Source organism: Aythya ferina, assembly GCF_964211825.1.
Source record: "Aythya ferina genome assembly, chromosome: 2".
Classification (NCBI taxonomy): Eukaryota; Metazoa; Chordata; class Aves; order Anseriformes; family Anatidae; genus Aythya; species Aythya ferina.
Window position 1 is genome coordinate 36465371 of NC_140297.1, and position 21379 is coordinate 36486749.

General features: G+C 41.3%; 1 protein-coding gene across 2 annotated transcripts in view; it reads left to right on the plus strand.

Moving 5' to 3' along the window:
• CREB5 (cAMP responsive element binding protein 5) overlaps positions 1-21379 on the plus strand; it is a 255618-nt gene that overhangs the window by 12026 nt on the left and 222213 nt on the right. Inside the window, exon 1 of one of the 2 annotated variants that reach the window (XM_084507651.1) lies at positions 14315-14398. The exons of the other annotated variant lie outside the window; for it this stretch is intronic. The gene's annotated coding sequence lies outside the window, so the exon portion shown is untranslated. Of the gene's footprint in view, positions 1-14314; positions 14399-21379 lie in introns of those variants that run through there. 2 annotated transcript variants of the gene reach the window in all.

Genomic DNA, 21379 nt, shown 5'->3' on the forward strand with positions numbered 1-21379 from the left:
AATAAAAAATATATATATCTCCCATTAAACCTTTGCATAATTGTTAAAGTCAGAAATTGAGGTACATGGGGAAATAATCATTCTTAGTTATGCTACTGCCTTAGGTTTTTAGGGTCTTCTATTTTCATCTCTTTAAAGGAAATGTGGGTGTCTTAAATGGGAACCTATTATTGTGAATTAGCATCTGGTGGAAGATCTGGTACAAGGTTAGATTTATTTAAATGTTCTAAATTGGATCAAAAGGCAGCTGAAGGAAAAATTAATTTTTTTTAGGTACATAATTTTTGTTTGCTGTTGAGTAAATTAGTTTCTCAGTTTTTATCATGAGACTTACAAGTGCTTTTTTTTTTTTTTTTTTTTTTTTTTTTTTTGGTGTGGGGAGAAGATATTCTTACTTAATCCCATTAGGTGTGGAATTGCATTTCTTACAGCTTTTCTTAAATCAAGTGCAGTATATAATCTCTGTGTGATGGCTCTTTAACTTGTCTTTTCAAGTGTGCTTTTTGGTGGCTTGATGTTATGTAGAACATTTCCTTCCTGTACTCTAGCATTTCTAACCAAAATCTGAGTATGTTTGAAACCTTAGCTTATTCACACTTCCTAATCATAATCCCCTTGGTTTCCTTGTCAGCACCTTTTTGTGGTATTTCTCTGGACACCTCTATCTAATATCTCCAGAGGTTATTCTACAGAGCAACCTTTGACAAGATCTATTACTTACTACTTACTGCTTTTAACAAGGTGAAAAAAGGTCAACCTCTGTAAAAGGCAGGCATTATTAGAAGACTGCCGTAGAGTCTCTCGGTGGCTTGGCCATCTCTTGTGGCAGCACTGTCTGTGAATCAGTTCAGGAGCCTCATCTAAAGTGCAAACAAAATACATGACTGGGTATGAGCATACGCAGATAAGGTATGTCCTCAGGAAAGCATTACAAAGCTCTGGGCCCTTTCAAGGTCATAGACTTGAAAGACCGTAGTTCCTTTTTCAAGGTCATAGACTGATAGACCCACTGGAATCTGGGAGTTTTGCTGTCAGCTTCAAGTGTAACAGGATTTAAGGTTATTAGTTTTTGTGTGATCCATTTAATTGAGCCTCATGACCAATGCTAATGACTTTTGCTGCTGGAAGAATTGAATTGGTAATTTGGTTACCTCTCCTCCTAGAACTCAGGATCTTCTAAATTAGAGTTGGTGTTGTCTATTTTTGTAACCATATTAAGATGCAAAACCAACCTCTTCATGATTTGAAAAAGCAGATTGCAAAATCTCACTTTGTCAAAATAGTAACTGCAAGATCCTTTTGGCTGACATAGAAAATCTTAAAAAATTAGAGAAAACATATTTTCCCCCAAATTAATTAAAAAGCTGAGAAATTGTACAGAAGAGCTTAGACAGATCCCAGAAGTATTTAAAATAACACTTAAAAATGGCTTGTTGATGAATGAAAAATCTTTCTAGGGTGCCTTGATGCATGTGAGTGTAGGCTTAGTCAATGAACAAAGATGACTTCTTTTTGTTGAGTCTATCAGTTTTGTTGAGTCTATCAGTTGCATACTGTAGCTTACTCCCTCATGATTTCTGTATATGCAGAACCTACAAAAACTGCTGGTTTATCTTGCTGTATCTTTCAGATGCAAACAACTACAGTGCAGGGAAAACAACACAAAACAACAACAACAACAAAAAACACCCTAAACAAAACAAACAAAACAAAAACAAACAAACAAACAAAAGCCAACCTGAGGCTTGACAATAAATTATACAGATTTTTTCTCTCATCCCCAAACACTGAAAGCCAGACTAACTTGTTGCTAACATAGGTTTCACTTTCTGTCCAGAGTTGAACAATCAATCACATGCAGCCAGTGACCAAAGTGCTCTGTCTTGGATAGAATTTAAATTTGATTTACCTAATGGGAAGCAATTGCCACATGACGCATGTATGTTTACAGCTGAGCCCTTTGCAGAAACTAGGCATGATAACTATCTTGAGAGTATCTAGAGGTGTAGAGGGAGAGTAGGGTGTAAATGTGGAATGTAGATTGCTTGTTTTCTCTTCAAGCAAGAAAGTGAAATGAAAAGAAGCTTATTCTTGGTATCACACAGAGGTTAAAACATGTACCATCTAGGCAAAACCACTGTATGCAAGATGTAGAAGAGGCTTCCTTGGTGTGTTTTGATTCCTGATGTTCTGTTTGTTTCCCATGTTGGCAATATCCCAAAAGTTCATTCAGTAAAAATTTACATGTAGGAGTGTCTTCGCATATTCTCATCCTTTATTTTTCCTTTATGCCAGCAAGTCCCATTTTTGTTGTTGTCATTTGCTTGTTTGGTGCTGGTTTATGTTTTTTTTTTTTAGTTATTTTTATTTATTTATTATTATTATTATTATTATTTGTGTCATCGCCTTCAGTTCAAACACTTTGTAACTGGACATTCAGTAACTTACTAAGGGAGTTGGCCTTATTCAAATGCTGACATTGAAAGCTGTATCCTGTGGGCTCTCTCTGTGCTCAGATGAGTAAGTGTTTGCAAAATGTTCCTCTCAGTCTGAACCCTAGAGAATGAGATGAACAGGCTGCATGGTGTTCGGATGCAACAACACGGCAGAGCAGGAGAGGGATAAACAAATCCTTACTACCTGGGAAGACTGGGGACTGGTTTTCTTGTCTGTTTTTGGAATGAGAAAGATGAAGTCTGTCTACTGAGGGCTTAGTGGGAGGAGGTGGAATATAGCCATGGTCAGGCTAAATGGCCATGAGGTGGGATCTGCTTTTCACTCAAAGCCTTATGTATTTGTGAAGGTCTTTGAAATAAAACATGTAGTCAGCCTCTGCAGGTTGAAGCCATCCCTGCTGGAAACTGTTGACCTTATAGAGTAAACCCAAGTCTTAACACAAGTTTAGTACAATGATCCTAATATTAGGATTTGTACGTTTTAAGTTACAGCTATAAGAGTAAGGTGCTACCAAAACAAAAAGGAATTAGTTTCCCCTCTTTACTTTTATGACTATAAGTGATAACATGCAGTTGATGGATAACATCTGATTTACATTTTGTCAGAGAAGTTTGTATATGTGCTTCTTTTGTTTTATTTCCCCCCAAACTGTCCACAAAAGCCCTACTGCTCATCTCTGTAAAACCCTGCATTGACTTCAAGGGGAATTCCATGTACAATTGCAGAAAAAGATGCAGAGCCTATAGTGTGGCAACGTCTTAAAGCAAAAAGGGCTATGCTTTCTCTTTCTCTGCACTTCTGCTTTCATGCTTGCTTTTATTCATTTTTTTCTTCAAATACTAGCACTATTAGAAATGTTATATGTCACATTCTTGTTGCATTAAAGCTATAAAGAGGATTTGCACAGATTTTGCAGTCTCTCTCAGATGAGACAGAAGAGTGTGCATGACATGCAAACTATCACTGAAAAACAAACTCCTTTGCTGTACTCTTAGCCAAGTTCTAGAGGGCACCCAGCTCTACATCCAGCCAACAATCTGGAGGCTGAAAAGCCTCTCTTCTGATCCACTGAACTTCTTGTTAAGTGTAGATGGCTGTGAAGCTGTAAATACAGAAAGACCGAGTACTTGGAGTGCTCAGAAAAGGTCAAAGACATTTAGGAAGCCCAATGAATCCTTGTGGGTGTGGTGACTGAGCAGTTAATTCCCCTGACTGTTAAATTTTGTTTGTACATAGTCTGTTTGAGAGAGTACAGCTCAAATTAAATGCATTTTAGATTTTCTGTGAGGTACCTGAGTGAGGGTCAACTTTATGCAGATGAAATTACATCTACAAATCTGTTAGCAGTTGAGAAACTCACAAGTGACCACCTCTTCTCCTCATGTACCTCTGTAGAGATTAAAAAATAAAATAATAATTAAAACAAAAAAGGTGGTTGCATGTCTTTTTGTCCAAACTCATTGCTTTCATTTTAAGATTCCAAACTAGGAATGAAGAAATGTGCTTGGCCTAGAGGGGAGCTTGCTTGCCACCATGGATATAGGGTTTTCAAGTGGTGGTTGAAGGTGTGGCCTGTTTGCATCTGCTGGAGCAGAAATGTGGGACCTGCTGGGAGTAGAGGCTCTTTGTCAAGAGTTTGGGCTATGTTACCTCTTCCCACTCATTTGAATCCTGCCGAGGAGACCTGTGAGGTGCACCTGTCCTGTCATAGGTACCCGCTGGACAGGGATAAGGCAACTCTCCTGCCCTGCCTTTTCCTTTGTCTAACATTCCCCCTTTCCCTTTCTTCCATTTTTTTTTTTTTTTTTTTTTTTCCCCCCCCGTCAGAGCATGTTAGCCAAATCCAACTTCCTGTTAGCAGATCGTACCAGGCCTAGTGGGAAAGGCTTTTGTGACTGCCTTGAAGCAGAGGATGTTCTTGGTACGCAGTCTGCCTGGGCAACCTGCACAAGTAGGGGCATGTGTGTAAGGAATTCCCCCAAGTTTTGGGTCATCAAAATTATGTCTAAACATGGTGTGCTATAGTGTTTCTAACAGGAAACACCAGCTTAGCAGAGCAGAAGAGGTATTTGTAGGTTTCTGGAGGAATTTGATAGTAATAGGAGCTGTCATATGTGGTTTACTATTCCTTCCCGATGATCCAGACAGAGTTTGGAGGGTGGCATTTTCCTCCCTGGCAGGCCATGTTCACAAGCACACTGCTCCTAAATAAATAAATAAATAAATATAAACTACCACAGGTGAATTGCAAGAATGGCAAAAGTGTGGAAATGTCTTTTTTCCCAGTCTGTGATGCTCTCAGCCCTTCCCACATCTCCAGGTTTGCTATCAGATAGGGTAGGCTCTCTTATCATGAGCAGAATACTCCAAAACAACAGTGGATTTAATTTCAAAGAGAAGGGAAAATGCTAGTTCAGATGAATATGTAAGTCAGTGGAGGTATTTTGTGTTCAAAAGACAAGCCCTTTTCTGGCTGTAAACACTGTTACACTATTTGATATAATACTTTTGTTTACGTTATGTTTTTTCCAATTAGTATAAATTTACTTTCAAGATGATGAAATGCTTTTATTTCTTTAACATTTTTTTTTAACTGTTTGTGGTGTGATGGTGATTTCCTATGAAATAAGTGTCTCTGGGTAGATGATTCTCCTGTGCTGAATGGATAAAAAGTCTCGCAGTAAATTGGTATGGTATTAAACCAGATTGCTGCTGTTTCTGCTGTTGTGCTGGGACTCTGCTCTCAGGCACTTGTAAGTTCTGCATTTCCAAAGACTTGGAAAAATACTCTCACGAAAAACCAAACATGGTGGGTAATGAAGGCTAAAATTGTTTATCCTGATCACATCAATCGGAAAATGATCTTCACTCAGCAACTCTTTTACCAGCAAATTAAGGCACCAGTGTTGGTGCTGGGGACTGGGGTTTGCTGCAACTTCTGGTGGGCTCCTGCTCTGTGCTCTGCCCCTGGCCCATGAAAATGTTGCTTCTTTCTCTCTGCGGAAGGGCTTTTCTCCTCGTTTACGTGCTTTGTGTAAAGAAATTACTCAGCTCACGCTGTAATTTGTTGCAGCGTGTCCGGTAAAAGCCGAGGGTTGCTGCCTTAAGATGTCACCTTAAGAGCGCAGGCAGCGCGCAGCTGCCCTCGCTTTGCGCGCTGCCTCCCGACATCGCCGCCCCCAGCGATGCTGCTCGCGGGTTCCTTCGGGAGAAGCTGGGGTTACAGAGGAGTCCCTCTTGTTCCTTTCGGGCCGTCCAGAAGGGAGGAAAAGCCCAGCGCCCCGCAGCAATCCCCTCTGCTCGGCGCCGCGAGCGGGGCTCCCTGCGCGGCCTCGCCGCCAGAGGCTGCTGCCAGCCCGCGCTGCGGGCACGGCCCCTGCGGGCCCCGTGCTCGTGGGATGCTTCGGGACAGAAAACAGTAAACGGGAGGCTAAACGAGCAAACGACAAAACCCCAAACGCAAAACAACCTCCCCCGAAAAACAAACAAACAAACAAACGCAACATCAAAACTCCAGGCGCACACCAACCCCCTACCCCCCCCCCCCCCCCCGAAAAAAAAAAAAAAAAACAACCCTCAAAAGCTAATCAAACAAAATTTTTAAAAAAGCCTAAAAAAATAAAAAGGTGAAAAGTGTCTTGTGAACAGAGCTCCCGAATTGCATTAAGGAACTCGGAGCATTATTCTTCTGTGTAATCTTTACATTTTCTGCAGCAATATTTGGTCTGAAGCAAAGTCTTTAATCTGTCGGTTTCATGCCTGCAAGCCTGCAGAAATAACTCCAGGGACACAAAGTCAAACGTGTATAAATCACTCTGAAGAGCAGGGGAGCTACCCAGAGAATAGAGCGTTTGCGAGATCAAGATTAAAAGGAATTGGATTAACATGTTTCTGCCATGGGGCATTAAAAGCAGTGTAGACATTAATAGCCATCCTAACACCTTTGTGATCATACATGACTCTTTAAACAAACCAAGCATTGTAGGTGTCAGTGATTATTTCATATAGACGTACAAGAGCTCAGGTTTTTCCCAGCAGTACCTTGGAGTTTAATCAGCGAGGTTTAGATCCTCGGCTTATTCTCTCAGCATAGCTGTAAATCATCCCTAAATCTTAAGGAGATGCTCCACAAATTCTGCTGACTATCAGTGTAAGCCTTCATTTCCAACAACATTGATTTATCTAAGTATAGGTTTTGTGCCTTTTAAGAGCATACCATCTGCTTAAACTGTGTTTACTGTATGTAAGAAGTCAGCATTTTACCGGGGAATTATAGAAAAATGATAGCCTGACTTATTCTTTCAGTGACACCTGTTTAGGAATATTTTCTTAATTGCTACTTTGAGGCTGATTCTTCTGTTCTTCAAATGAATAGGTTCAGTTAATATCACATACTAATTTACTGAATAGCTACTCACTCTAATGCAGCAATAATAACTCGTAATTACCTGCTACAGTTACTCCAGCCTGCTTGAAGGATCCAGCCCTGGAGGAGAGAGAGGCAGGGATGCGTGGGACAGACAGGAGGTTGTACTCTTTGCTGGTGTAAAGCCACGTTTTCCACTCACATTGAGGGACTGCAGTTTGTAAATCCACCACCCACATGCCCCGTGTTGAAAGCCTTTCTCAGGAGGAGCTCTGGCGAGGTGCAGTCCCAGCATCCTGCAAAGAGGGCTTGCTAGACTCAGCCCATGGCCATAGTGCTGGTGTTTGCACAACTGCTGTTCTGAAGCATGTAACAGAAACGTTTTAGTCTAATTACAGTTTTTACAGCTGGCCCATGCTGAAAATGATTGAAACTTTTTCCTAATGAGATAAGGGTAGTTAATTTTTATTTTTTAAAAAAATGTTTTTGGTTAAATAGTTCTGCCTGTCTTATTACTATGTACAGGTTGAAAAGCTATATGTATCTGACATTCTAGCAGGCTGTATATATGTGTGTGCATGTACTTTTGCTAATGTCTTCTTAGCATACGTGGAAATCTGTCAACTCTGAATATGAGACTTCAAAGGGAAGCTAGGCAAGTGAGTGAAAGCTGAAGGTACTGTGCTGGCTGCATACAGCAGTGGTGGTCAGCTGGAGCCCTGCGAGCTCATTCACATCAGGCCTGTGGACTGCTGCAGGCCACATTTCTGTTTCTGAAAAACTTCTGGCGATTGTAATGAGTGCTGTTACTGGTGAATATTTAGTTGTGCTATATAGTTTTCCTTGCACAGGACATAGTACCATATACACTAGTAACAGACACTGCATAGTGATAGCTCCCAGTTTAGTGGAAGACCCTTAAATTAACACATGTAAGAAACTTTATATTCTAACAATGCAGGAGAAAAGATACCATTACTTAATCACTTAACTATAGGAAATATGTTTGCTTACTTTCAGGAGTATGTAAACAAATGTATGTAAACCTGTATGTTTACATACAGGAGGACGTGCAGTGTTGTACCTACAGGAGAGCAACAACTGTGATACTTGTCATCATTTCCCAGTTGCAAATGGTGGTAACACATTTGGCTACAAGAGTGACTTGGACAAAAAGCTTTCTGTTTTACAGCTCTCCCCTTCCATACAAAACATACCACTGGGAAATTAGAAAGATGCTCCTGCTGTAGAGGGGCAGTGGCCACTGCAGAGCATGTGGGTACTGTACTTAATGCACAGTATTCTGGATATTAACACGAATGGACACCATACTGCTAACATAAGCTACCTTCATTGAGATAACTATTTACAGGAGTGCTGTGGCTTTGGCTATCACTAAATCCAGGTGCACAAATACTGTATTCATGAGCTGTAGTTGTTTGGTTGATCTCAGATGTGTATTTGGGTGGTTGTTTTTTGTTTGTTTGTTTGTCTGGGGACAGCTGGGTTGTTGCTCACCAGATGGGTGACCAGGTAGATGCCCATTCCTGGCTCAGGAGTGAACTGTTGGGGTTGCAGTATTTCGTCCTAGCCATTAGATCCTTTTCAATTTAGCACAGTCTTTTAATGTGTCTGGTAGGCATTACTAACAGAAGTCTGTGGGCTGCCAGCATTGTATCTAGTTTATTCCTGGGCTTCTCTCTTCACGTTTTGCTCTGGCTGCTTGTCACACTTGTTGTACTCTAAAACAGGCATCTCCCAGCCGCCTTTGCCTTTTTTTCACTGTCTGTGCTTTGACTTCCAGGCGCAACCCTCTCTGCCTCTGTGCATTGCCGGTGATTAACTGAGTAAAAGCATCACACCGCTGATGCATATCAAATCTGGAACGATGGTCAAACTCTCTACCCACTTGTGCCTGAGTGTTTCTTGGAGGTTTTGGATTTCTTAGGATTTAGCCTTGAGTCCCCATGTCCAAAGCAGGAAGTCACATTGCTTTTCCATTTCAGCTTACTGGTTTTCAGCCTCCTACTCCACTTTTCTTTAAGAATAATTGAAACCAGTTCTTACAATCCTGAAATGCTTGTTTCTTAACATCTTCAACAATGAGAGCAACACTAAGATTTTGTTCACTTCTCATGCTGGGTTCAATTTACAGTGGACATGGCTGGTGCTCTTGGTGTTTATATTTGGTAACTGATAGATGCAGTGTCGTGCCAGACTTACTTTTTTTCACAACAGATAAAGATGCTCCGATGCTCTCAATATATCTTGGTATTATTGCCACAGTTGGGGCTAATGGGATTTGACCTCTTCATTGTTCCTTTTTTTCCTCAGCATTTCTGAACTGGTGTACATCCTCTGCTTTTTCTTTTCTTTTTTTTTTTTTTTTTTTTCTTCTTTCTCTCTCTCTCTCTCTCTCTTTTTTTTTTTTTTTTTTTTTATGAGGCTGCTGATCTAGTTTTTACTGGTTTCTACAGGTACAATGCCTTTTTGCAGGGTTGCTGGATTCAGTCATTCTCCTAAAGCACGAAAAGCTCTGCATTTTAGTTTTTTACTTGCCTCTACCTTATTTTCTAGGTGTTCTTGTCTTTGAAACTTAACCTATGTGTTCAGTCAGAGCACTGGGTGTCCCACAGTGCCTATTCATCCTCAGGATATGAGACAAAGGAGTTGTGGTGTTGTGCTGCATACAGATCTGTGTCTTGCTCTGCCCCGGTGCCCAGAGGTGGGTGGTACTTCTCTGAGTCATCTGCTATAAATGCCAAATGATAACATCTTTTGCTTCATGATGTTCTTATTGGCAGCATCGTGCATCACCACTGCTTGGTCACATTTCTCCCGTCTAATATTGCTGCTCATCGTGATTGTGGTGATCATATTGCAGCAGGCTCCCCAGTTCCAGCTGGAATCTAGCTAACTGTTTGATCCACTGGCATGGTTGTGGATATGGTTGACAGTTTTCTTGTGTAGTATTAGAACATGGACAGTCTTTGCTTAAGTTACATGCCATATTTTCTTCTCCTATAGGAAATTTTTCTGTCCTCAATCACTGTCTCTACAACTACACGTACTTCCCTCTTGCTGCCTGCCCTGGGATTACCGCAGCATTAGTATATAAAGCAGTTCTCTTTCCCACAGTTGTCCATAGTCTGTACATTTTTTTTTCTTTCAGTCTTTCCTGATGTTTTCCAGATCCTGTGCACAGGATAAGGGTGCCAGCAATCTCAGTTAGCCTGTCTTTGTTCTGCCCCCCTAAATTCTTCAAACGTGTCTCTACGTACTTAATCTTCACTAGAATTTATCATTGTTTTGGTCCTTTCCCTGTGTAATTCAGCTGCCCATGAAGTTTGCAGATATTTAGCTTGGGTTAAATTTGTTCCTTTCTATTGATTGTTCTACAAATGATCTCGCCCTGATTAATGGTGTTTGTCTCTCTAAACCTGAAGTGGATGACAGCAGCCTTAGTTCTCTAATGCAAGCATCTATTTGCTCTTAATGTCTCATGGCATAAGGTTAAATACTTTTTCTACAGTATCATTTTATGTGAGGTCACAGAACTCACTGTACACAATTTATCACCTTTTGCAATATTTCCTGCATGTTTAACATAATTTGCTCATTCACTTTTTGTCTAATTCTTCTCTACACTCTACTATTAGGCTGATGGAATGATGGGACAATAAATAGTAAACCTTTTAAAAATTCATACAAGTTCAGGTCACACTCCTGTAGCTGGGCAATATATTTTGTCTGAAAGTCTATCTTTTCTGGTAGTCTGCATCCCTCCACAATGCCTGTACTTTCTGTTTGTAAAAGTTGTATGTGTCTTTGTTTTTGCCTCCTTCCATTGCAACTATCTCACTAGGCTGGTTGTTGCCAAGTTTGCGAAGTTATTAATGCTAGAAAATCGTATTTCTAAAATCATTTTTAAAACAAATTAAAAATAGCCTGCTTCTTTTGTTCATGCAAAATGCTACATAATGCCTCTTTAACTCTGCAAACCTGCGGATAGTTTTGGTAAAGTCAATGGGAATCAACAGTTCTTCATTTCCTAGCCTACCGGTGCATGGGGTTACTCTCCATTCTCGGTATGCCTTGATGAAGGGATGCTGCAGTGCATCCCTGAAGGGATGCTTCAGTGCGGGGCAGGCCAGGTCTGACCCATGGTGAGCCTCACTGATGCAGACCTGGCTGTGAGAAATCTACTCATGTGTCTTTGAACCATTTTTTTATGGTGCTCTGATTTCCATGGGTGTAATCTGATACAGTGTGCAAAGTTGGATCTGTGTGTTTTTACTCTCTTATCTGTTTGGCTTCCTTAGGAACCCAGAGTTTATAGGAATTGCAGCACAAAGGGGCAACATCATAGTTTCTCTGCAACATCATAATCTCTCTGGAGTCAACTCTTTTTCACTCAGGCACTTTCCACTCCTGCTGGACCCCAGGCCATGCTTCCTGGGCTCTTGGCTATGGCAAGACTTGCTTGCTCAATGGGGCTGCTGAAGCAGCGCTGACTCTCCGTGTTTGGATGGTTCTACATTGATCTGCAACACCCAACACCCAATCCTCACAATCCCTTTTTTGAGTGTGAGGATACTCATGGCTTTCTGTAGAGTTGGTGCTGACATAGCAAGGGGTCAGTGTGATTGTAGAGATATATGTGCTTTTGTACCATGCTCCCCTCATATGCCCAGTTTGGGGACTGAAATACTGGGACCAATCTTCATTGGTCCCACCATAATAGCTCAAGCAGGACAGCAGCGTTGGAGCCATCAGCCTGACCTACAAGCCCTGCCAGAGCCTCAGGGGTTCTGTGTAGCTCCAGGTATGAAGTTTCTCCATCTGAAGCACGGTTAATCCACTGAATCTGGTTAAACTACCCATGGATAATTGAGAGCTGAGAGTGCTTGTGTGTGCTGAAACTTTAGCATGCAATCGAGTGCTTTGGTGACTCAGGGGCACTAACGATTACCCAGGGTGCAAAACAGTGGGGAACTGGAACCAGGATTCTTGGGACTTCTGTGGGAATGTGGAGAAAAAAAAGCAAGTAGCCAGCCTTAAAGGAGATTTACAGCAGCAGATGTGCTAGTCCTGCAACCTCTTTACTCAAGTTATTAGCCCGGAAAGACCAAAAATACTAATACTGCTACTGTCCTTTCCATAAACTTGTCTCTCCTTAACTTTTAAACTTTGAAACCTATCTCATTTTTATCTGTTGTGGACACAAAAATTCATGGCTCATCATCTGTTGTTTTACTTTGCCCTGGTACTCATGCCATCTCTTACCTTTGCTCATATGCTTTATCAGTAGAGCAGAGATAATATCACCTGCATGTCTTCCTGATGCTGAAAGCTGATGAACGGTAAGCTCTTTGCAACTGAAAAGTACTTAGTGTTATTACAGCATTATTTTACCGTGGATCTCCTAAAAGTTTTTAACTTTTCCAACTTATTTCCAAACTTGCATTTTTCCTACATTTGCCAAATCTTGAGACTCATTCCAGGTTCAGAGCCAATGACGTTATCTCTGTTAGTCAGAACTTGCTTGGAAAAGGGGATTTCTTCCATACTGGCCAGTGCTCTGTCATGGCATTGAACATTTGGAACATCTTGGCCCTTTTTCTGAGCATTGTTTCAAACACATTAGTGCCAAAGGAAGAAAAGTAATTGGCTAAAAATAAGTGATCATAGTACTTTTTTTTTCTTTTTTTTTTTCCTTTAAGTCATAATGTTAATTTTCCTTGAGGGACTTCTCTTTGTATTGTTCTGTAACTTAATTAAAAAACAAATCTTGGTTCAGGCTCTCTCACTGGCTATGGAGGGCTCGGTACTTTGTGTATAATGAAATTTTCTTTCTTTCTCTCTCTCTCTCTCTCTCTTTTTTTTTTTTTTTCCTGTGCACCAGAAGGCAATATTCCCTTGTGTTGGAGGGATATATTTCCGGGGAGAAACCAGGCCAGGAGTGGATTTCAAACTTCTAAATCTGTTTTATGTGGTGTATAAGAGATTGCTGTCATCACCCAGATGCAGGAAATACCAGTGCTGGGCTTAAGGGGGACAAAGTAAACTCGACAATGGACTGAAAAGAAAAATAAACAATCGACCAACCATTTTTATAGCTTGTTTTTTTCTCTTGCTTTAACAGTAACATTCACCTTCATTTACCAGAGTTCTGTGAAACATCTGTATCAAGCCTTAAACTTGCTTGACCTTAGTTTAGGTTCAAAGTTCAATATATTCCATGTGCAAGATGATTTTACAAATCCATGAGAGCTCTGACTCTATGCAAACCCTTTTTCCCTGTCCCAGATTTGGCCTCCTTCTTGCTAAATAAATCCAAGGACAACTTTCTCTCTCTGTCTTTCTTTCTCTGAAGACTGCTGCAGGGATGCCCTTGGGGCTTGCAGGGTGTTACAGGGCTTAAGAATAAAGAGGAAAAGTTGCCTTAGAGGATGAAGTCAACCTACTGTAACAGCTTCTCCAATGGAGTATTTTATAACTTGAAGAATGAAATTTAAAGGGTTCATTTTGCTAAATCTTCCCAAACAGATGGCTCGGCATTTGTATAATTTTTAAATCTGTACTTCTTATCTCATTTATAAAATCAGGACAGATCTCTAAGTGACTTCGAACAAGTAAGTCTCAGAGCTGAACAATTTCTCTCCTCCAGCTGCCAGGCTCTGCCAGGCTGTATTTCTTCTCAAGGCTCCTGTGGGTTACTGTAAAATTACATAACAAATATTTGCATGCATAGAGTACAAAATTTGGGGTAACTGTGGAAAAGCCTTATAGAACCCGATGGCAGCCAAAACGTGAGGCTGGAAACATGAACGAAATGTTATGAATTTGTTACAGCTTCCCAACACAAGTTATATTGGTAATGTTATCACTTAAATATAGTTAAAAGAAACTTTTCCCTATCCTGCAAATTAAGAGCAAAACCACACAAGCTCTCCTGCTATCTAAAATGAAGTCTTTTGCAGCTATTATCTGACAGGAGAGCTGGAGTTTGGAGAGAGAAGGATGAGAAAACAGTCTCTGTTTTCTGCGGCTAAGAGAGTCTCTGTGCTGAACTGCCCCTGCAGCGCACCTCAGCCCACCCTGCTCGCGGTCCCTCCCGCATGGCAGCCGTTAGCCGCGTGAGGAAGGCCTGCCTGTACTCAGCTGCAGAGTTGCTCTTGATCAGGCAGGTCACTGTGAGCAGCGCGAGGCATTCCTTTCCCCTTGGATGGTGCAGGATATTTCCTCTCGCTAATTCTAGCCAGTCCCAGGGGCTGCAAGTGCCAAGTGAACGCAAGTGCGGAGATTGGAGCCAGGCTTTTACTCCAGTGGCAGCAAAACATGATCCGGTTGCAAAAAAAAAAAAAGAAAAAAAAGAAAAAAAAAGTGACAGATCTTGGACACTTTATTAGCCTATCGCTTTCTCTCTAGTCTGTGCTTTAAGAATATGAATAGCAACACTGTCATGCATTTTTATTTTTTTTTTCCCAGCACATTGCCATCCAGAGATTTAAAGGCACTGTATGAACAGGCAGCTGGTTATTATCCCAACTCAGACTGCTGCGGTAAATTCAGGTATGGAGGAATGGGGTTTTCTGACCACATGCAGGCATCTGTGTGGTGTGTGAGCTAATCCTCCAGGCATCTTTCACAGTCAGAAGAGAGAAAGTGGCAATTCTAGCTCACAGTTCCTCTCTTCACAATAGAGATGAATTCATCAATGAATTCTGCCTATTTCTCCATCCTTTACTGGATGCGGGGGGAAACTTAGTTACAAGAGATGAGGAAAAGGCGGAGGTGCTCAATGCCTTCTTTGCCTCAGTCTTTAGCGGCAATACCGGATGTTCTCTGGATACTCAGTACCCTGAGCTGGTGGAAGGGGATGGGGAGCAGGATGTGGCCCTCATTATCCATGAAGAACTGGTTGGTGACCTACTACGGCACTTAGATGTGCACAAGTCGATGGGGCCGGATGGGATCCACCCAAGGGTACTGAGGGAACTGGCAGAGGAGCTGGCCAAGCCGCTGTCCATCATTTATCAACAGTCCTGGCTATCGGGGGAGGTCCCAATCGACTGGCGGCTAGCAAACGTGACGCCCATCTACAAGAAGGGCCGGAGGGCAGACCCAGGAAACTACAGGCCTGTCAGTTTGACCTCAGTGCCAGGAAAGCTCATGGAGCAGATCCTCCTGAGAGTCATCATGCAGCACTTGAAGGGGAAGCAGGCGATCAGGCCCAGTCAGCATGGCTTTATGAAAGGCAGGTCATGCCTGACGAACCTGATCTCCTTCTATGACAGAGTGACGCGCTGGGTGGATGAGGGAAAGGCTGTGGATGTGGTCTACCTTGACTTCAGCAAGGCTTTTGACACCGTCTCCCACAGCATTCTCCTCAAGAAACTGGCTGCTCTTGGCTTGGACTGGCGCACGCTTCGTTGGGTTAGAAACTGGCTGGATAGCCGGGCCCAAAGAGTCGTGGTGAATGGAGCCAAGTCCAGTTGGAGGCCAGTCACTAGTGGCGTCCCCCAGGGCTCGGTGCTGGGGCCGGTCCTCTTTAATATCTTCATCGATGATCTGGACGAGGGCATCGAGTGCACCCTCAGTAAGTTCGCAGATGACACCAAGTTAGGTGCGTGTGTCGATCTGCTTGAGGGTAGGAAAGCTCTGCAGGAGGATCTGGATAGGCTGGACCGATGGGCTGAGGTCAACTGCATGAAGTTTAACAAGGCCAAGTGCCGGGTCCTGCACCTGGGGCGCAATAACCCCAAGCAGAGCTACAGGCTGGGAGAGGAATGGTTGGAAAGCTGCCAGGCAGAGAAGGACCTGGGAGTGATGGTGGACAGTCGGCTGAATATGAGCCAGCAGTGTGCTCAGGTGGCCAAGAAGGCCAACGGCATCCTGGCTTGTATTAGGAACAGCGTGACCAGCAGGGCTAGGGAGGTGATCGTCCCCCTGTACTCAGCTCTGGTGAGGCCGCACCTTGAGTACTGTGTTCAGTTTTGGGCCCCTCGCTACAAGAAGGACATCGAGGTGCTTGAGCGGGTGCAGAGAAGGGCGACGAAGCTGGTGAGGGGCCTGGAGAACAAGTCCTACGAGGAGCGGCTGAGGGAGCTGGGCTTGTTCAGCCTGGAGAAGAGGAGGCTCAGGGGCGACCTTATCGCTCTTTTTAGGTACCTCAAGGGAGGCTGTAGCGAGGTGGGGGTTGGCCTGTTCTCCCACGTTCCTGGTGACAGGACGAGGGGGAATGGGTTTAAGTTGAGCCAGGGGAGTTTTAGGCTAGATGTTAGGAAGAACTTCTTCACTGAAAGGGTTGTGAGGCACTGGAACAGGCTGCCCAGGGAAGTGGTGGAGTCACCATCCTTGGAAGTCTTCAAAAGACGTTTAGATGTAGAGCTTAGGGATATGGTTTAGTGGAGGGCTGTTAGTGTTAGGTTGGAGGTTGGACTCGATGACCTTGAGGTCTCTTCCAACCTAGAAAATTCTGTGATTCTGTGATTCTGTGATTCTATTCATGTACATATTTTTCTTCATTGATTATGGAGGGAGTTTGGGATGATTGAACAAGGTGGAGATGTTGAGGATGTTTAAAGTCAATTTGATTATGTACATATCACACAACGTGGGCACATTTCTAGCTGGAAGGGACATATCCACATCAGTAGAGTTTTGCGTGTGGATTAGCTAGCCATGGTGAAAGACATGGCTGATCAGCTCAAAAGCAATGTTGAGCTGATGTTACTCACCGGTATGAGCTAGCATCACTGCTAAGTTCTGTATGGTTCCACATAAATAGGCATGGTATTTCATGTGGCACAGCAGAGACATACAATTAGTCAAGGCATAATTTTTGGATGCAACAGACTTAAAAGTTAACTTGTGATTTTCACCTACCTATAGGCATGCTGTTAAATCGAAGGCCTTGCTCTCCAGAGGGCAGGAGTTTTGTTGCAGAAGTGTATAAAGCACCGGTAATTGTTCTTCTCCCCACAAGTGAAAAATGTCTCCTTGCAGGCTGGCAGAAGACCATTCTCCTCTTGCAATGATTTTGATATCATGAAATGCAGGCCTTATTTATCAACACACCTCTGGGAAACTACAAGATCTCCCCTCTTTTCCACTCTCAAAATCAGTTCATTTTTTTGCCTTGAAGTAAATAAACTTTCTGAACAACTAGGGTTTATGGAAGAGGGTTCATGGAGCTGTGATAAAGCACTTCAGGCTGTAACTTACACTTGTGTCTGAGGCTTCAATTTTATTGCTTTAAAAATTCTCATATGATCTCATTTTAGAATTGGGTACTTCAAAGGTTGTACAGTCCGTATTCCTTCGAGGCTGCCTATGCAGCCCTATAATTTTTTTCCCATGTTCTGTTCTCTCTCCTTTTTTTTTTTTTTTTTTTTTTTCCCTCCCCTTTCATCCTTATTAACTGGAAAACACCAAAGGGATTTTCACACACCAAAAAGAGTAGTCTTACAATATTCTGTAAAAGTTACTGTAAAATCACAGTCCATGGTGGATATGTGTTCTCATGTTCATGCTCTATCAGCAAGTACCTGAACTAGTCTTACTACACACGATCACTTACCACTGATCTGTGAGCATAACTATTCTGGTAAAGCCCTCCAAAAGGGATTTGATCTAAATGAGAAATAGTTGTTTTACTACCTGTGATTTATTACACAATTAAAGCCTTCCATGAAAAAATGCAAGCTACAAAGACTTTTTGAATAAAGATGAAGGAAAGAAGGTATCTTTGCCAGCATGTATGTAGCCTGATCATCTCTGCTTCCTCCTCCCTGTCTGCCAAATATAAGGTCATATCCAGTAGTGGAATGGGCCTGACCTCTCCAACAGATCTTGAAACTGGGATCTTCACCACTGTGAGGTTTGACTGCCTGAGTCATGGGAGTGCATTCTCTGGAAGTTGTGATGGGCTAACAAACATTGCCTTGTCAGCTCCTACAAAATGGATTTTGTAGTCAGTTGTGTCATGTGTGTGGACAGAAAAGCTGATCTGGAATTGTAAAATTTGCCAAAGACTGCACTGAGGAAGAAACCCAAATATTTCCATAGTTTTACACCAAACTCCGTCACACAACCATCCTCCCCAAAGTATTTTTCCCTGTGGTTTCAGTTTATTTTTCCCATCCTTTTTTAGGAAGAAAATAGGAGAAAAATGGGAATGAGATTGCCAGAGAAAGTCATTTAGAAAGCAGGAAGAGCCTTCTTAAAAAAATTAAGTACATTCCCTAAATTTCTTCTGTGTGAAGGTCCATAATGACTGGTTTATTTATTTATTTTTCTTTTCTTTTTTCTGTGGTAGTTACCTACCAAAGTGATTCATCTGACCCTTTTCACAGCTAAGTTGTAAATCTATGAAGAAAAACATAGAGTCTACTTAAAGAGCTAAGCAGTAATGCTAGAAGCAAGACAACCTGTGAAAACTTCTCACAGATAATTGAAAGGAAATACTCTTTCAATGTATTTGTCTCTGCAGTTCTAAGGTTGTTACCACCTAGGTAATGATAAGTGAATTTTTTCTGGGTTAACTTTAAATAGAAGATGCAGCTTGTATCTCAACATATGCTTTTTTGTTATTGTGAAGTGACACTAGGAGAGAGTCTTGTATTTTTGATTGGTTCATTAGCTCAGATGTTCTCTTAGGGTGTTTTATTTATTTATTTATTTATTTATTTATTTCTGCTTCTTTTCCTGTCCTCATCTACCTAAAGAAGCTAACTTCTAAGGTATACAGCATAGACAAAACACTACCAAAAGTGTTGGTGTAACATCAAAGTACCTCAGAGAAGGACCTAAATCTTTTAAAACACCATAACAACAAATGGCAAAAGTGTTAATACATTGTGTACTATAGCAACGTGTGTTATGAAGTAATATAAAATGCATCGAATAAAATGTTATGTGTGTAAATGGAAAATGAACAGTCAAAGATCTGAGGCTTCTTCAAGTGAGACCAAACCAGTATGTGAGAAATGAGAAAGTGAAAAGGAGGAAGTGTAGCACAGGAGTCTGCTAAAGTAGCTAGATGAAAGCCCATAGAAGATACACCATAGTCCCATTTTTTTTTTTTTCGTGATGCTCTTCAAATGTTTTATGTTCTATAGATTTATGCAAACAATGGTGTTGTTTGGATGAGCCAACCAAAATGACTGTCAAGCATTTTCTTCGCCCATTTTGACATATGAGAAGATAGTGAAACCTATCTGCAATTGCTACTAACTGTTCTGAAAGAAAATCAAGCAGTAATAATAATCAAAATTGCTGCTCTTGGACAACTTGCTCTAGGTGTCTCTGCTTGAGAAGGGGACTTAGACCAGATGACCTCCAGAGGTCCCTTTCAACCAAAATCATTTTGTTTTTCTGTGAAAAAGCTCTCTGTAGCGCGGATAAACATAAAAGCAGTAGTCAGTATCTGAAACTTCATATAAATATCTCTCTCTGTGAAGAAAACCTAGCCTTTGCCTGTGTAGTTGTAAAAATGTTGGGTAGTATGTCAGGCAAAATTATGACAGCTAGAGTATACAGCTTTAATGACCTTCATATTGTTAGCGTACACTTGGAAAGAAGTATCCTGCAGTAATATGGCTTTCTGAGAAGAACTACTGACTCTCCTCAGATGTCTGGTCAGCGGCAGGTGGTGCACTGTGAGGATGTGTCAAGCTCAGGGTGAAAGCATCTTTCCAAAAGTGCTCTGCAGTTCCAAATACTGACTCCCCAACTTACAATTACTTTATCAGAGGCAATCACTGATTTTGCTAACTGGTAAAATCTGTTTTTGCAGGAATTCTGCTATATCAATTATACCATTATTTTGTGATGGTTATTACCTCAACAGAATAAGTACTCTGAGGCATAATTAGACCCGGTCAGTTGTTAGAAGACACCCACAGCATGTTTGTTTTATTGGCAGGCAGATTGCAATAAGGTTAGTGATTCTGTGTGCAAAGATCCTTGGATTGACTCTTTGGGTTTTCTGTGTACTGGGTTATATTTATAACATTAGAGGATGTAAATACATTCTAATTACTTTTGAAATAAGAGTATTTTTTCACTGTCCTTGTACAAATCTCAGTGAACTTTTCTTCCTGCAAGAGAGGACAGGGGAATTATGCATTCATATGCTTACTAGACCATCAAAAAGCTTACGTAAGAAATCCTCTTTTTAGAAACTGAGGCAACTGTATATTGAGATAGCTTTTTATTTTTTTATTTTTTATAAAATTCTATTTTAACTTCTCGTACAAAGAATTTGTTAATCATAATTCTGCATACTAGTGAAAAATGAGATAAGTTATATTAATTAAAAAAAAGCAAAAAAACAAGCAAACAAACAAACCAAAGACAAAAACAAAAACAAAAAAACAGATCAGTCTATGGAGTCCAATCCCAAAAGAATGACCTTGTAGTTATGTATTCGTAGTTACCTTGTGACTATAAATATGTATGTGTTTATTTCCTGGCTTTGCCACCAACTTTGTGTGGCTTGGGATATATCATATAAACTGGGATTTTTCAGATGAGGCTACATATACTATATACTTAAATCTTGTTGCAATTAATAAGATTTTGGACATCTCTAGGCTCTGTTTAAAAATTCTGTCTTTAAATTTGTGGTCTTTAGCTTCTTGTCTGTAATTTTGACATAGCATTACATCTTCATTTCAGAGAGAATACTGAGAGAAGAATGAACAAAATAATGTGTGCGTGTGTCTGACTTTTCCTTATTTGCTTACTTTTTAGGATAAATATTCCCTAAAGGGATATGATTTGGAGAGGGTGTGTGCAGCATGGCTTGAAAATGAAGCCCTTTTAAAGTATTTCTGATTGGACACTTAAAAACTGGAGGCACTCAGTATCACTACTTGCTCTTGGAAACCTCAGCCAAGATTTTTTCATTTTTCCCAGAAGAGCTATGGCCAGGATGGCTGAGGCTTGAAAGCTGTGTATTTACATAAGCGCAAGTTACAAATCTGTGGTTTTGAAAGATGTTTGAATTTCACCGCTTTACACTTGCAGCATGTTATAAGTTGCTGTGAGTTGTTCACAGATTGTGAATGTACAGCCTATAGAGAATTACTTCTTACTTTGCCTCCTTCTTTTTAGGAAAGTAATATTTTTTTCATGTGTGCTGGTTTTTAATATTCTTGTTTGTAGTTATGGATTGGTCAGTGCCAGAACTTTGTGGCTAGTGACTGGCTGGGAATTTTTTCATCTTGATATACTGCCTCCTTAATGGAGACAATAATCCACTGGCCAGAAAGACTGCTTTTTTAATGCAATGTGGCAGTCTTTCCTGAGATGAGTTCTGGAGAGTTTTGTACTGCTGGGAAATACTTGCAGTCTTTTAGGAGGGAGAGAAATGTTCCTTTTCACACTCACACCTGGATTTGCACGTGCACACACAGACCCACACACCACATTCATTCCTGTAGTGTAGAGCTCTCCTCCATACCTATAAGCAGATCTCTCTGGAGATCTGAGCAGATCAAGCAGATCTCTCTGCTCGGCTGGTCACCTCCCTGCACAGTCACCTCC